The sequence below is a fragment of the Magallana gigas genome, chromosome 1 (genome assembly GCF_963853765.1).
Source record: "Magallana gigas chromosome 1, xbMagGiga1.1, whole genome shotgun sequence".
In the NCBI taxonomy this organism is placed as follows: Eukaryota; Metazoa; Mollusca; class Bivalvia; order Ostreida; family Ostreidae; genus Magallana; species Magallana gigas.
This window is the reverse complement of record NC_088853.1, coordinates 62,015,173-62,032,095: the sequence shown is the minus strand read 5'-3', so window position 1 is coordinate 62,032,095 and position 16,923 is coordinate 62,015,173. Positions and strand designations below refer to the sequence as shown.

General features: G+C 32.5%; 1 long non-coding RNA gene across 1 annotated transcript; it reads left to right on the top strand.

The window, feature by feature from the left end:
* The first annotated feature begins 7,607 nt into the window (after window positions 1-7,607).
* LOC105317620 (uncharacterized) lies at window positions 7,608-8,588 on the top strand. Its single transcript, XR_010712314.1, has 3 exons — window positions 7,608-8,020; window positions 8,239-8,388; window positions 8,504-8,588. It is a non-coding gene; the product is annotated as an uncharacterized lncRNA (long non-coding RNA).
* Window positions 8,589-16,923: the final 8,335 nt, after the last annotated feature.

Sequence of the window (16,923 nt, the reverse complement as noted above, 5' to 3'; positions counted from 1 at the left end):
GGCTCCCTGAAAAAACGAAAGTATGGAGGATCAGGCGACAAAAAAAGTAAGAATTGTTGTTAATACGTGCTGGTATCTTTTTTGTATATAACTATTTAAACGGGTCAGTGTGCAAACAAATGCGTTATTTATATAAGTTTGTATCTTTAATTCATTTAGAATTGACGCTTGTTTCTTTTAGTCTGGTATATGTTTGATCAGTGATTTACAACTTTGTGTTTTCCTCGTGTTATTGTTGCGTTGTCTTTTCGTGACTTTTTTGCCGGAGAAAACATAATTTACATTCAAACTGTATCAATAAATGAATATTTTTTTTCTATTTATTCATAGCATTTATTTTTATAAATTTCAGAATCTCAGAGTGTATATTCTTCATGAACATACCATAAGGACAATTAAAAGCCGTTACGAAAAGTTTTGAAGGAGTTTAAAATACTACGCTCCGGCTACTGTCCAGGGGGAGACAACAACCAAAACATTTTTACGTTTAAGAAAACGCTTATCGAGTCCCTGAAGCCGGGGAGGCATTATAGGCTCGTAAATACCACGTGACACCCTTAAGGCGGACTCAATCGTAAGTTGCCTTTTTTTGGTTTTGTTTTTAATTTACGTCCTTATAGTTTAAATTAAAAACATATCAAAAGAAACACAAATACACACACCCACTATGTATATCTATATGAATTATAGGAATATTGTGTAGTTTTTTTGAATATTGTTTTGTAGATCATGGACACCCTGTTTGACTTGACAGAAGATGAGAAGAAAATGAGGACAAATTTCTTCTCTCCTCCTACATTCACTATGGCTGATGCATCCTCGTTGGCTAACTGCACGAGACTCTGCCTTGGCCCGGTCCAAGTAAAAAGTGTAAGTGTATAAATAATGTACATCGATGTCTTTTTGAGTATGTAACAAGCGTACATAATATATTCATATTTGATTTCAAATTCAGATTGGTGAGACCGGTGTAGTTTCTACCGGGTCAAGGCGGAGAGAGGTGCAGTTGGCAATGGAGGGCAGATCTGCTCTCCTTACCCTCTGGGGTAAGGACACAGATCTTGAAGTCGTTACTGGGGACCTGTACATCGTACAGAATATAGTCCCCAGTAACGACTTTAACAAACAGCGTTGTTAATCTTCTACACCCCTAACAAAGTTTGAGGTAAAATGGATATACACTATATCATTGCAATATCTTATCAATTTGTTTGGTAAAATCAATGCATTTAGACAAACATTACTTGAAAATCAAATAAATTCTATATTTCTAAAAGCATGAAATTGAAATATTGTAAAAAAAAAAACATATCTTCATAAGACAAATGTTATTTGAATTTTGAGCACACTGTTATATCTATTGATATTGGTCTATAATTTCAGACTTACGAAAGCGCAGATTTGATGGAACATTTTGAAGGGGTGGTGCAATCGGTATCGTTTACCAGGTATTACTTACAGTTTTTTCTTTCGTTTTATTTTTTTTAAATTGCATTTCCCGTTCTTATAGACTATAAGAATACTGCTGGTGTTAAGTGCATTAATTAGTTTTATTCTTTTGCTTATATTATAACTATTATCATCAATATTATCATTTTTATTATTGTCTGATTTTTAAGGTTACATATATTGACGTAATTTTTTATAGTTCAAACTTTTACTGACAACATTGACGTTTAAAATTACCAAATTATTGTAGCAATCTCATCGAAATCCAGGATCACATGTTAACAATATCCAAGAACAACCTGGCGAAGATTTTCCCTGAGGGAAAATTCAAGTGCGTAGAGGTGGTGGGGATGAAAAACAGCAGTGAAATCGATTGCTTTGAGTACATACCAACATTGGAAGTATTAAACAATTCAAAATCAGCAACTATTAGTTACAATGCTTCTTTGCAATAAAATATTACACACATATTCTAACACATTTTTTGTTGTATACACCTTTGAAATGCATAGTAAATATGTCGTGAATGTCGTTATGCGCTATGACCAGATTTTTTACTTTCCAAATCTGGTCATGACCAGATTTTTACATGTTGAAGGTTGGCAAGTATGCTGGCATAAAAAATTCAAGTGACCTCGAATCTTTACAAAAGTGGGAAAATCAGGCAGTTTACACGTTGTTTTTTTATCTCATAGAAAACTACAGTTCCTGTCGCTGGCGGAAAACCCCTAAAAAGGAAGGGAAATTCGGGAATTATTTTGCCTCAGCCATGTTTTGACGTGAACCTTCGGAAAATTAGTGTTGTGAGACCATAAATGTATGTTGCTTAGGGCTAAGGATGTTAAAAATGTGTGAATTACCTTTACTTTTTCAGGATAGAAATGTTTCTATGGGGGAAGATAAGAGGGGTGCCCATTCAAATGAGATGGCCTGTAAAAGCTCTATCTGAGGATAATGAGGATGATGTTAGAATTCAAGTGTATTGCTTGTCCGATGATGCTATGTGAGTATTCATAATTAATAGTTCTAGTAGAATCTATTCTAAGTAATTAACAATGATTATTGATTTAATAATGGTAAATGGATATTTTAGTTTGTAATAAATCCATTTCTATATTGCATTAACATACATATAGCTCTATTCTCTAATATGATTCTGTGTGTCTTCATTTGTGAAATATGCAATATATTACATGTATTTTGACTTCATTTGGGCAAAACCAGCAGGCATTTCATGTTTGCTTTATTTACAATGATGTCCACCTCTCTGAATATTTTTATATTCCGGTTTCTTAAGAGGAGGTTCTCCTATATAATGATATATAAAAAAATATTTTTTTTTTATTTTGGCTAAATTAAGGTGATTATTGCAATTCATATGACTTGTCACTGTAGATTTTCTCTCAAGAGAGGTGATGTAGAACCATTTGAAAATATCCCGAAATGAGAAGAAAAGGCAAAAAGTAAATACTATATACAATTCAAGGGTTGAATATTTATTATCATTTAAAGAGGAAGGAAAGTCAAACATATACTTTATTTATATTAATAAAGTAGTTTAAATTATCACATGTAGTAAAGCTGTTTTGAAAATAAACTAAATAGTTAAGCTTTAATGCATGTTTGAAGTTAGAGAAATCGTAATTAATGGAAGCTGACATGATGCTCTTCTGGTGAAACTCACTTGCCCAGAAGTTAAAATTCCCAATTTCAGTATAGCGAATTCACAGGCGGCAACCCAAAAAAAAAGAACTCTTTTTCATTAAAGATAGATATGCATTTTATATAATCAAATCCAGATAGTATTTTTTACATAACGTATGAAGAAGTGAAAAGGTTAAACGATTTCTGACACTTTCAGATTTACAACTGATTTCCTATAAATAGTTTCCAAATAATTCGGCAGGTTGTGTATAAAGAGTTCCGTACAAATTTGTTCAGTTAAAGTTTTCAGGTCATCCACAGGATGAATGACCATCTTTACGTTCTCCTTAAAGGTGGCTTAAATATGCTTAAAGGTAACTTAAAGACGGTCTTTCAGCCATCTGTAAGATAACTTTAAGTTTCAATGTGGTTTAAAGTTGGCTGTTATGTCCTTAAAGGCGGCTTAAAGTTTTCGTTTCTAAAAAATATTTGTGCTCAGTTAAATGTTTCTAACATCATTTTAGGTTACAACTGTTACATTGAAATGACGTTTGGGGGAAGGTTAAAGTTCTTAAAGAAGGTTAAAGAAGGTTAAGGTTAAAGAAGGTTAAAGGTGCTTAAAGTTAGCTTAAAGACGACCTTTAAGTTATATGTGTTGCTTAAAGGTGGCTTTATCTAAGCGTATAGATGGCTTAAAGGCAGCTTAAAGACTATCTTTAAGCCACCTTTAAGGGCAACTTATAGGTCCTCAATGTTCAAACTTCTTTAAGCCACCTTAAAGATACCTTTAAGCCACCTTTAAGCCATTAAAGTTCTTTTATTTTATAAAAAAATTAATAATTAATAGATTAAAAATCTTTTATTTCAATATTGTGCTTTATTTACCAACAAAATGTATTAACTTTATGATAGAAAAGGTATTAAAAACGGTTTTTGTTCTAGAAAATAAAATGAAAAAAAAATTAAAAAGCCCAAAACGAGGATTGAACCCGGGATAATATAAAAAAAGCTGTATATCGTTGTGAAATGATAATGAGAATAATAATCTAAATATGAATCTAAATTCAAACTTTTTTAAAAACTAAAAACTATTAAAGGATAACACTTTGTACTAATACATCATTGCAGTTTATTTTTAATTGTTTTTACATTAAAGTTTTAAAGGGAAAATAGTTTGTCGCATATACTATATCAACACTAAACATCATCATTTACATGTAAGTCTTGGTTTTATAATAATAATGTGTCTTTAAATATCCGATACCTAAATATGGGTTACCGATCTAACCAAAAGAGATGACACGATCAAAAGTCCGTCAAAAGTCCGTCTTTTGATGCAGATCACATGATCAAAAGTCGCGCCATCCCTCCTAGTCTGAAAAATGGAGATCGGAAGGATAGCATCGGTTATCCTGCTGTTAACAATTTTAAATTGTTATGGTACCCAATGTGCGAAATGTCCCCCTTGCCCCTTTCGTCATTGGATCTATAAGTGTACCAAACCGAGATTTGCATCTTGCGCAACATTGAGAGGACAACCCGTCTTGCGGGAAGTGTCCTTATTCGACTGCAGCGTTAAACTGATTAAGTTTGACTGGAAAAACAACAATGGACTAATTATGCGTAACCGATTTCAAAAGATTTGTACTGGTAAGTGTACTTTATAAATATGCATTTATGTATATGCATTGTGTTATTTTATAAAATCTATAAAATGTTAGAAATTTTAATAGAAAAGATCAACCGTGTTATCAAATATAAAATATAAGTAAGAGATAATATTACTTAGATTAATAATCATTTCATTAATCACATATAAAATTAAAACCATCCATTTCTAATTTTGTGATTGCTATATAAAATTCCTGTGACCTCTTATGAAAAGGGGGCATGGTTTAACGTCAGAGACAAAAGGAAAAATTTAATATAAATCATCGATCAATTGGAAATAAACAATACTTTACAGGAAATACAATTTGATCTTAAAATTAGGCGGAGTTTAAAAAATATACTGGAGTAAAATGTAGGCGGGAAACAGCCGTTAGCGTTCGCAGGATTGGCCAATCGAGTCAATAGAATTTATCATGGGATGTTTAGTAAAGTAGGGCGATCTAGTCAATGAAAGTTTTATTCACTGTGGGAAAATCTTAATGCCATTAAGTCACGTGTCTTTTAACGTCAAAATGATTGGCTTATTGAGTCAGTAAAATTTACTTTGGAATGTGTAGTAAAATAAAACACGGTAAGAAATTTTAATAAAGAAGATCAACCGTGTTATCAAAAAGGTCCGTTAGAAAAAAAGAAATAATTACCATCGGGACTTTATATATTTATTTATTATTTGCTTCAAAAATAAGTGAATATTCCCAAATATAACAGGGTTTAGGTGATTATATTTTGGAGATAAGCTAATCCTATAAATAGTTGCTTTGCTGTAAGACTGTTCCAGTAATATATTCATACCTGAAAAAATTAAAACTTTGACTAATGCGAATGTAACAATTATTCAATTTTTGTTTAAATCATAAACTTTTTCAGATGGAGACAATAACATTACCCATGGACGATGGAATTCAGAAATATAAATCTGCCCTCAAGGAAAAGGAGAAAAAGCTTCATGATGTAAAGAAAAAACTTGAAGAAACGGAAAGAGAGTTGGAAACGTTTAACTTCATATACCTGTGCACCAAGCCAACTGGTAAGGGGTGTTTTAAATAATTATAAATCATATCTTTAGCAATGACTTATTATTTATCTTTGATTCCTGTCTAAATCTTCACAATTTATATAACACGAAATTTTAAAATATTGTGAACAGTTTGTTTTATTTACAATCAACAATCTAAAAAATGTTTTACAATTAATTATGCTTTTTATTAAACTTAGAACATATCATTGATTTCAAAACACCAGTAGAAGACATTGATATGTTACAAAGCATTTGTCAATGAAGATTTCTGAGTTCCCATAATATTGTATATTTGGGTTTTTTTTTTAAAGAAGAATGGAAAACGCAAAAGGATGGCCTTACCAGAGCTGGGATCATTCCAAAAGATTTGGCTGAAAAGTGTTTTGTTGGTTAATTTCACATTCTTGCTCTACTCATTTTCAATTAAAAAAAAATTAATGCTGAATTGAAAAATGGTGATAAATTCATTATCATAACCATGGCACCCACAATTCTATATATTCATTTATATCTTAAATTGTTTAACAACATCCTTTTTACAGCATTTGCTGTCATCAAAGGAAAAGAAACAGAAAGTGAAAACAAAGATCAGTGCTCTTTTTTCCCTTGAGATCAACGTGGACAATTTGATGAGAAAGTATTTAACATGATTTTTTTCCGCGCTTGTGCCGAGACCTTCCAAATTGCTAGCTAGAGGACATTTAGTGTATTTTATGTTTTTGTTTAATTTTTCTCTCATCAGATTTAGAAGTGTTTCTGCTATTGTTGATTATGAACAATATATTTATTAATGTGTTACTGTATTGGATGTAAAGTAAAAAGAAACATCAGTAAAATGTTATTCAATTAAAAAAATAGTACAATGGTGTATATTTGTTGACACCTCATTTAATTTACTTTTTTGCAATAAATTATAGGTTTAATGAAAATAACAGATAATGCAGATATTATGGTGATTATGTAATGTGATATGTATGTGTATATTTGCATACTCAATAGTAGCTTATGAAATCGAAATTAAGGATATTGGCTCAAATCAATCTCGATGTGTAGTTACTCTTTAATATCGTTTGCTATAAATTATAATTATAAAATGTATGCTTGTTCATTATATTTTGATATTGATTTAGATTAGTTGACTGAAAGTTATTACGACTGAATGTGGTATTTTACATTTACTCACACTCGTACTTTGGTTGCCCATTAAAAATTGCCTCACTGAAACATTGTAAACATTAAAATCGGAAAAATAATCTTTGACCAAAATCGTTACCATGTCACTTTAAAATAATTTTATTAAATCACCAGACAAATTGTTTGTATATTTTGTCTTTACTCTATCTAACAAATTTATTATTTTTGTTTACGTAGATGAATCATCCAAAAAGTGGGCACTTATACTCTTTGATTGGGATGGATGTATTGCCATTATTGAATCAAAAAGACTGGTTGGAAAAGATGACCAAAAAATTGGAAGAGATTCTTGGCCGAATATAAATTGCACTGTTATATGTTACAGTTGAAAATTTCCAAAAAGTGTACATTCACGTGTATTTTAATAGAATTGCTCGTGTGTACATGTAGTACTCGAACCAGAAAAAAACCTCTTTAAAACTTTTCGCTTATCATATTCCAATGAAATGGTTGTTTTTAAAACCATTTGTTTTCGGAGTGAAATTGACAATTCCTTTACAGATTAAAAGCTATTAAAGGGATAACTGTCCTTCTTGTACACCTCATTTTTAAAAGTTTTAACACTAATTAAATGCAATGCCACACAGATTTATTTATTTGTTGTTAAGTGAACCATATTTTGTTCCCTTTCAGTTTTTGAAAAAAAATGTTGAAACCAATCGATTAGATAATTTGTCAAAATGTTGTGTACATATCTAAAACAACATATGAAAACAAGGTTGTCATAGAATGAAGCGTAATAGTTGGGAAAAGACGCTTTTTCGTGCAGCCACGGAAGTTCCAAGAACGATAACCCCATCCTTGTAGTTGTATGACAACTTGTAGTTAACGCTGATAACAACAAAATATGTGCCAATCAATGACTACAAACAATTAAGAAGTCTTATAGAAGTGGAAACTTCAATAATTCAAGGCAACTAAGCAATTATACTATATTTATACATGGATTTATCACAATTGAAGTCAATTTCGAATTATTTTCTATTAGTGGACGAATATTCCCAACTGCTGTTTACAGATATAAAGAGTGAGACTGACTCACAGGTAGCTTAATAAAATGAAATATTTGTTCTATATTATAGATATCTTTGTAGTTAAATATTCAGTATATACTCCAGTATAATAATTCTGATTTTACAAGTACTACACATATTAGCATGTAGAAAATGGTTCATGATTTATTGTCATCAATAAAAAATATACCTGTGTAATTATTCCATGTGTTGCATGCATGTTTTAAGCAATTTGTTGGCTTTCTGCAGGGGTCACTTGATTTGGATGCCACTCAGGGTCCATCGAAATCCACACAAGATTTCACTTATAGTCAAGACACAAGCTTCCCTGAAAGTTCAATAACTGTGGAAAGCCCAAAGAAGCCAAGTGACCCTGCAGCAAAACCAAGGAAGAGACAAGTAAGATATGTTGAAACAATTTTATCGTAAAAACATAAAAAATGACAATTATGTTCGTTAAATGTAAGGTGAATTTCCTTGAAATACTTATGTCTTGCAAATATTTTTTTTGCAGATAAATCACTTCTTGGCTGTTCGAAATCCAACAAACCCCGACTCAGACATAGAACAATCCCAAAGCCTGTTGAAAAGGAGTAAGTAAATCTACAAAAAAAAGGCAACTCAAACAGTTTTTACAGGCTCCTTTGATACATATACAAGTTGCATTATTTTTTATGAAGACGCTTTAGTGGAAATTGTGAATGTAATGACAAAAAAACACAAACACATGTATTTGGAACTATTTTGGGTCTGCATTTCACTTCAATCACGAAAACCATGTAGTGCGCAAACAGCGCGCTAGCTGTAGGTTCTGTCTGTCATTGAAAGCATGAGTTTTGCCTGCCTAGATAGCTTAGGTGTTCTCACATATACATTTATTAAAAACAAGGTGTTGTCAGAAAATTCCTCCTCCTCCTCCTCCTCCTTCTCTTCACCTTTTTTACTCTTTGATTCACTTTACGAGTCTACTTTTTCTGCAATACAAATACAGTTTTTCTTTATTTTGACAAAATTCAATCTGTGCATAATTTAAAGCTGACAAAGGAAAACCTACGAAAAGGGAAGAATCTGAAAAATCTAAATACGTTGGTCAGGAAAATCAATCGCATCGAAGTCCATTCCTCGGTACTTTCTATGGTACCATTGTTTATACTGTGGAAAAGGTAAGAAACTTTCAGAACACTTTCAGGAAGTCTACAAACCTCTCTGCAAACTTAACTGTTTTGGCCCTGAAAAGTTGCCAAAATGTCTTATGATGTTTTACTCAGGTTTGAAGCCTGCGCTAAAGTAGCTAACTGCTTCCTTACCGTTTTTGAGTTGACAGAATTAGGATTTTTTCAAACCTGCTTCTATAGAATATCTCCGTACAGCAGCAGTACCTTTAAGAGCCTTTGTATGAGGTCTTGGCCTTGAAAAGAGATAAGGTTGTGTGACATCAGCCTTTTTCCTCATACTGATGAGAATATTAATTGATTCTTTCATAGTTTCTGTGAACAAAACAGCAATCCCCCCCTCTCTTCCCCTTTATTTCCACTCTGAGGTGTAAACGGCATAGGGTGTACTTAAAACATCATCTGGATCTCCACTGTCAATTTTCCTAGCTTCTGAAAATGCTGACAATGTCATATTCTTTGCTTCCCCACTTCTTCTGTTAAATAGTATTACTTGAGCAAGGGCTAACTCTGCATAGAGATCGTGATTGTCTTTAACTTCCAAGCACACCGTTTTTGCCTCCGTGTCCAAAAAGCTGTTCAGTTTTTTGACATCCTCGACAAGTAGTATGAGCATTATCTTGTTAAGGTCTTCCGTTTTCGTTCGGTTTCTTTTTAGGGAAGACTCTCTTGTTATTCTTCGGTTTCTTTTTATTAAGGTCTTCCGTTTCCAACGGAAGACCTTATTGTTATTGCTTTGTTTCTTCTTCCCTATTATTATTATTTTTTTTCTTACAAATTTTGTGCACGCCATTTCTCAGCAACGGCTCATTTAATTTTTATGAAACTTTCAGATCTGATAGGTATTGATCTGAACCTTGTTGCAAATTTTTTTCATTGATGACGTCACTTCCGTTTTTGAGATATCGTTGATTTTATGATTTTTATAGGGGTATTTTGTCGGCGGAACTCCTCTTTAACTATTGCAGATATAAAGTTGAAATTTTCAGGGTTGTTAGACAAAAGACTGAAGTTGTGCATGAAGGTCTTAAATCATTTTTATCTTGAAAAGCGCCGACGCTCGCCTGGACCCGAAAATTGAGATTAAAAAAACGTCGTGAATTTTCGTGCTTTTCTTTCTTTATCTCTTTTCTGGAAAATATTCTATTAAAACATGTAATGTAAAAAAGGTTTATATTTACAAGACCTTTCATTTGATACCAAGAAAAAGGGGCTGGTCCCTTATATTAGGGACCTAGAGAGCTCTAAAATCTTTCATCTATAGCACTTTACTGAGGTATATTTTGTAATGAATTATAGAAGCAAATATGTTTATCTTACAGTTATGAAGCCCAAGAGCATAACGATTTTTTCATGTGTTACGTAATTAGGGGTTTTAAGGGGTTAAAAGTCCAAAACTTTGATCACCTATATCTCAAAAAGTAAAAATATTTTGAAATGCAGTATAGAATAAAAGATGCTCAAAATGATGAAACTAACAACATGCAACCTTCAAAAGTTGGTTCAGCGGCCCCAATAAGGAGATAAGGGACCGGCCCCTAAAACGTTTTTCTCAGATATCTCAAAAACGGTAACGAATTTCTTAACAACTGTTGAGCAAAATGTCTTTAAAATTAAATGACCTTTCATTTGATACCAAGAAAAAGGGGCTGGCCCCTAATATTAGGGACCTAAAAGGGCTCTTAAGTCTTTTTCTATAACTCTTTACCGAGCTATATTTTGTAATGTATTATAGAAGCAAATATATTTATCTTACAACCTTTATCTTGCAACCTTCAAACTTTGGTACAGTGGCCCAAATAAGGAAAAATGGACCCGCCCCTAAAACGTTTTTTCTCAGATATATCAAGAATGGTGACGAATTTCTAAACACTCTAAACAGACGGAAGACCTCCTCGTTGCTCGCAACGAGATCGTGTCTAGTTATTATACTTTTTCTTTTTTTTCTGACTCCTTTTTGGCTTCATAACTCAAACAGTTTTTAACCGATTTTTATGAAACTTTCAGAGATAATGTGTAGTTATAATGCCTCGAGGATGTAAAAGTTTCTATAGCAATGTCACTTCCGTTTTTACGTTACGATCATTCGAAGGGACAATAAGGAGAAACAACAGATGGTGTTTAATGTTCCAAACAATAAATTATAGCTTTCCATGAAAAATAATATCGATAACTAGACACGATCTTGTTGCGAGCAACGAGGAGGTCTTCCGTTCGATTTTTAGAAGGTGAAATGACGTCATCGACTTTAATTTTCGACAACAAAACATGATATGGAAATAGGAGTGAAGTACTAATTAATGCTTTCCTGTAATGCTTTTTTATAAGTTCTCTTACGTTGCCTTTTTAAATACTTCCATTTCTTCCAATTGAAATAAAAAAGATTAAACTTTTTTACCTCTGGTCCCTAATATCCCTAGTTAGGTATTGCATGAGAAAATCATTATATTGTAAGGATATATAAACGTATTATACCTAAAGCTTGTCCCAAGATATTTTTGCCACACACTTTCTTAAATTATTCGATATTTGTAAATATCTCTTGATTCAGACGATGTTCATTCGATAGTATGAAAAAATCAAAAGATTTCCTTTTTTTTTGCAACGCCCCCTCTAGCTTGTCAGGTTTCAATACACGGCTAAAAAAATGTCTACGGGGATTTTGCATCAGCCATTATAATGCCCGGATGATAACGTTGAAAAATTGTGCTAGATATTTGGAGAGACTTCCGAATTGAGAAAAGATGTAAACATTCCACATTATAAATCTCTGTAGTAAATCTGTTTTCGATCCTATGAATGTTTACGAAGGAAAAATGGTAATTTGTGAATTAAGTTTGACCCCTAAAAACGTTATTACCTAATTACGTAACACATGATAAAATCAATAGATTTCTTGGATACATAACAGTTGAGATCTACACAAAATTTAAAATTTTGTTTAATTCATGTGATTTTGAATGACAACAGTTGTGAATGGAATTGGAGATCACTGTGGAGAATAAGCAGGTATTGAAAATAATTAATGCACATGATCATGCACATGACAAATAAAGTGTCTTACATGTAAATCTTAATGTTAAAGCTGCTTGGTCCGATTTTCAATAAAATAATTGTACGCTTTTAAACGATGGTTATGCTAAGTATGTGTGCAATAATATACGTTGCAGTAGTTTTCCCGGTCAGTTAAGCCATATTTCAATGAAAAAATTATGTACATGTTGAAACTCGTTGAATCCGGATGTTGTGTATTACGGCATGCTGCCCAATCCTACGACATTATTCAGCCCATTGACATTTTCCCATCATTTTTGTTTTAAATTTGTGCAAACCGGATCCTGTCTAGTGCAATGAAAAAGCCTACTGCTTATAATTAGTGAGAGTTATCTCCCGTAGTCCGTCCACTTATCGATCGATCGGCCTTCTGCGAGATATTAATGCTCTATTATCCACAAATTTTTCTGTCGTTGCTATTAATTTAAAAAACTGTAAATATAGATCCAAAGTAGCAACTTATTTCAGTTAATACCGTAAAGTTTTGTTATGAATTGCAAAAATTTGATAATTAGATCACCCAATTTTTTTCAGGCCGTGATTCAGGATACTGTGAGAGTAAGGCTGCCGATATCGTTTGTTTTCCCTGTTGTATGGCTACACGTACAGAGTTGCATATTATTCTGTCAAAATGCTCAATTTTTTTTTTAAAATAAAATTCTCATTTATATTAATATTTATCCATTGTTTCCCTGCATCAAAACAGTTCTCGCCATCAGGTATTTCAGCCACCTGTTGACTGTTTAATGTTTTGTTTAACAATTTACGGTTTAGCATGCACTTTTCAGGTAAATCGGAAGTTTGAAAAATAATCAATAACGATGTTTTGATTCAATAAGTATTTCCATCGTATGTATTACGTTATGGATTTATTGTTTCAAAAAAAAAATAAAATGAAAATTGGTACCGTAAATACTATCGATGAAATCTAAAATATTTCAGAACAATGGAAAATTTTGCAAGAATACACGATCAGGACCTCCTGCATTAAATACTAAAATTAATTTGCAACAATGTCCTCTAAACTGGATGTTGCCTAATCCGGCCATTTTTTTTCAGAACCCCCCTCCGCCGGATTAGACAAGTTGTATATTCACAAAATAATCGACATAAAAGAGTTTGGCGTTATTAAACTGGCCCCTTACGTCGAAGCTAGTATGATTATATAACGACTTTGACATCTGTCTTTTTTATATAATCTATTATAACACATAAAATATACGGCATGACTTTTCAAACAAAATTAAAGCAGTGTACATTTGTTCATTATAGTTTTGATGTCTACGTTGTTAATAATCATAACAAAACATGCAAAATGAATAAACCCAATCATTCGGAGGATAAAACCCAACGGTTTCCTTTTTTAAACATTCCATCATTGGAATAATTTTTTTTTTGGGGGGGGGGGGGTTGTATGCCCAAAATTAATTTTTATTTACTTTGAATATTTCTAACGTTGAAAGGAGAGCAATTCCGTGTAAATACGTCTATAACTTTGTAAGATCATTCATTTGGTTTGCAGGGAAAATTATTTGATACTGTAATGGCCGACAAATCGGAACATGCAGCTTAAAGAAATTTCTCAACTTATTATACTTCGAAACGTTATTTCAAATCAGGCACCAAACAATGAAGGGAAATGGAAATATTCGGCGGATCCAAATGTTAAAATATTCTTATGATAAAAATTTGTATTTATGGCAAATATAGATTAATCATTTTTTATCTCCTACAAGATATAATCGCACCTGTTTTTTGTGTCCATCTCTTTTAAACTTTGTCCAAATTCGTGGTCGTTTCACCCTGTAAACCCCGCTGAAAGTTCACAATCGATGCGCTGTTGAACGACAGACTCGACTTGAAAAACTTGCTGCATGGGCCGTCTAACATTATTTATTTTAATGATGAATTTAGGAACTATTAGATTTCAAAAGGTGTCATTTTTTGTTAAGTTACAGGAACATTGTTATTCATGTACATAAAATTTGTACAAAATAAGTTATATGTTATCTAACCAGTGTTTGAAATTTGAGACCGTTATTGAAATATTTGGGAAAGGAATTTTAGGGGTCATCCTTTCATCTTCTTATCGGGTCCGTGTAACAAAATTTGAACCATTTCCGAATAAATGTGTGCACAAAAATTGTTAATAAAAGAATGCAGGTAAAGGAAGCTTTTAACAGGGGAGCTGGGAATGCTTTAAAATTCATATTTACATGTATTAATTTACCTTGTAAAATTATCAGTCATAGGCATTAGATAACTGCTATTGCCTGATTGGTGAATTCGATTTGCCTATTGACTCCATGACATCTACAATTTTGCTTAGTTAAACGTACACATTTTTAAAAAAAATGTATATAAGCATGTACTCCAATCAGGTGTTGTACTTTACAGAACGTTTTTTACGCGATCGCAGAGCGCTTCTTTTTGGGGAAGAACAGTCCTAATCAGACAGCAAATACATAATACAGCATACAGACGTTTTTATTTATATAATTATATATAATTTATGTATGAACTATTTAAGTGTGCTTGAATATGCAAATTTTAAAGACAATTCGATTTGTATTAGAGAATTAATCTACTAAGTACATGTAGTATTTTTAACCATGTGTTCGCTACTCGATCTTCACAGCTGTCCGAATACAATCAAAACTTTTACAATGAATGTACATGTACATAAAATTTTTAAAACTCACATATTCTTTCAGAATCAAAAAAAAAATTAATTTGTAAATGAATGAATTCAGCAATGAGTATGCTTTTTAATGAATCTGACTACCATTTAGAAGAGGTCATACCAATATTGTGACCCTTATTATTTTACGGCCTGAATGTAAATAAAACTTCAACTTGTTTAAAAATGGTGAGTTTTATTGTACCCGTACCTACCGCAAGCATGTAACATTGTACTTCTTAAGCTTTGTTTTAAGTTAAGTTGTTGAAATTGGTAGTGTAATGCATTTAATTCTCAGCAGCAAAATGTCACAAACGGACACAAGTGAATTTATTTACATTTCAAGTCGTACGACTGTAAAACGTATTATATTCATTGGTGGCAGCTTTTTCCTTTATTATACGAACTATGATTTAAATCAATGGTTTGATGCATCGTTAACCAATATAATTGGAAATGAAAATAACAACGAATCAATGAGCATTGGAATGTGTGATAACGTATAAACACGAGAAGCATGTGTCCTACAGCGAATCGGCTGTCCACTAGCGCGGCATCTCCTCGGCCCGTGTTATGAAATTGTACACTCTATGTGGTGGGTTTGAAATTTTTGCAGTTTGATAACTGAATTTTATTTTCCAACAAAAAAACTATTTCATGACATAGACAAGATCACAAAAAAATGCCCTTTTTTCAATGACAGTCATACTATCTATTTTTTTTCTTTTTGAATTACGAGAGCAAAACAGCAATACTTCGTAGGTAATGGTATAATCCTTTTTCATTTTCTCTTTTATATCGTTAAAATATGATGTCTTTGTGTTTGCAGCTACATAAATAAACCCATGTATGCATTACAGCAAGGCGCATATCTTGTGTATTGGATAACGATAGACCGCTCGCTAGTCCAGCCGCGACCCATTTCCTCGGCCGCTGGCAAGGACCGGATACGTATAATTGTTTACATACATGAAGCTCGGAATACAACTAGCTATATTTTAAATGCGACTCAAATCAATTGCATAGAAACAATTCTTTTACCCATAATGTGTTTCCCTAGAAAAGAATTAAACTGTTTAAACACTTTCCGAACGCAAGCTAGTACACTTGTCTATGGTAGTAGGTAAAGGTATAATCTTTTTTATTTACTATTAAAATCATTAAAATCGGAATTTTTGAGTTTGCAGCTACATAAATAAAAACCCACGTGTGCATTACAGACAGACGCAAATCTTGTGTATTAGATAACAGCAGACCGCTCGCTAGTCCAGCCGTGACCTATTTCCTCGGCCGCGGGCAAGGGATCGGATACGTAATTGTTCACATACACAGCTCGGTATTCAGCTAGATTTTAAATACGACTCAAATGCATTGCATAGAAGCAGTTCTTTTATCTATAATGTGTTTCACTATAGAATAACTAAAATGTTTATACACTTTCCGTATGTAAACTGGTATCCTTTATGCCAGTTATACGCACAAATACCCCGTTTATTTGCCAAATAAAACACAAATACATGGTAACAAGTTTAGCGTTTTGCACTCACATTACGCAATACACGAACAAAATATTATTGTTACGACATTAATAAGATCATAATGAACATATTTTGCAGCGACAGCCATGTTGAAATCTTAACCGCTTTTGAGTTATAGAGCTAATACTTTCAAGAACTCTAGGTCCCTAAGTGGAGGGACCAGCCCCTTTTTCTTGATGTCAAATGAAAGATCTTTTAAACATAAATCTTTTTTGTTCTACATGTCTTAACAAAATATTTTCGGACAAAAAGATAAATTAAGAAAACCATGCAAAATCACAACGCTTTTTTATCTCATTTTTGGAGCCCCACCGGGCTTCGGCGCTTTTTGCGCCGAAAAATTATAAATGCGCTATTGCAATTCTACATTCTTTGGACTATCATTCCTGAAAGTTTGAACTCAATATCTTTTTTAGTTTATGAGAACCTTCGTGGACAAGCCGACCCTATAAAAATTGTTGAATTGTTAATATCTCAAAAACGGAAGTGA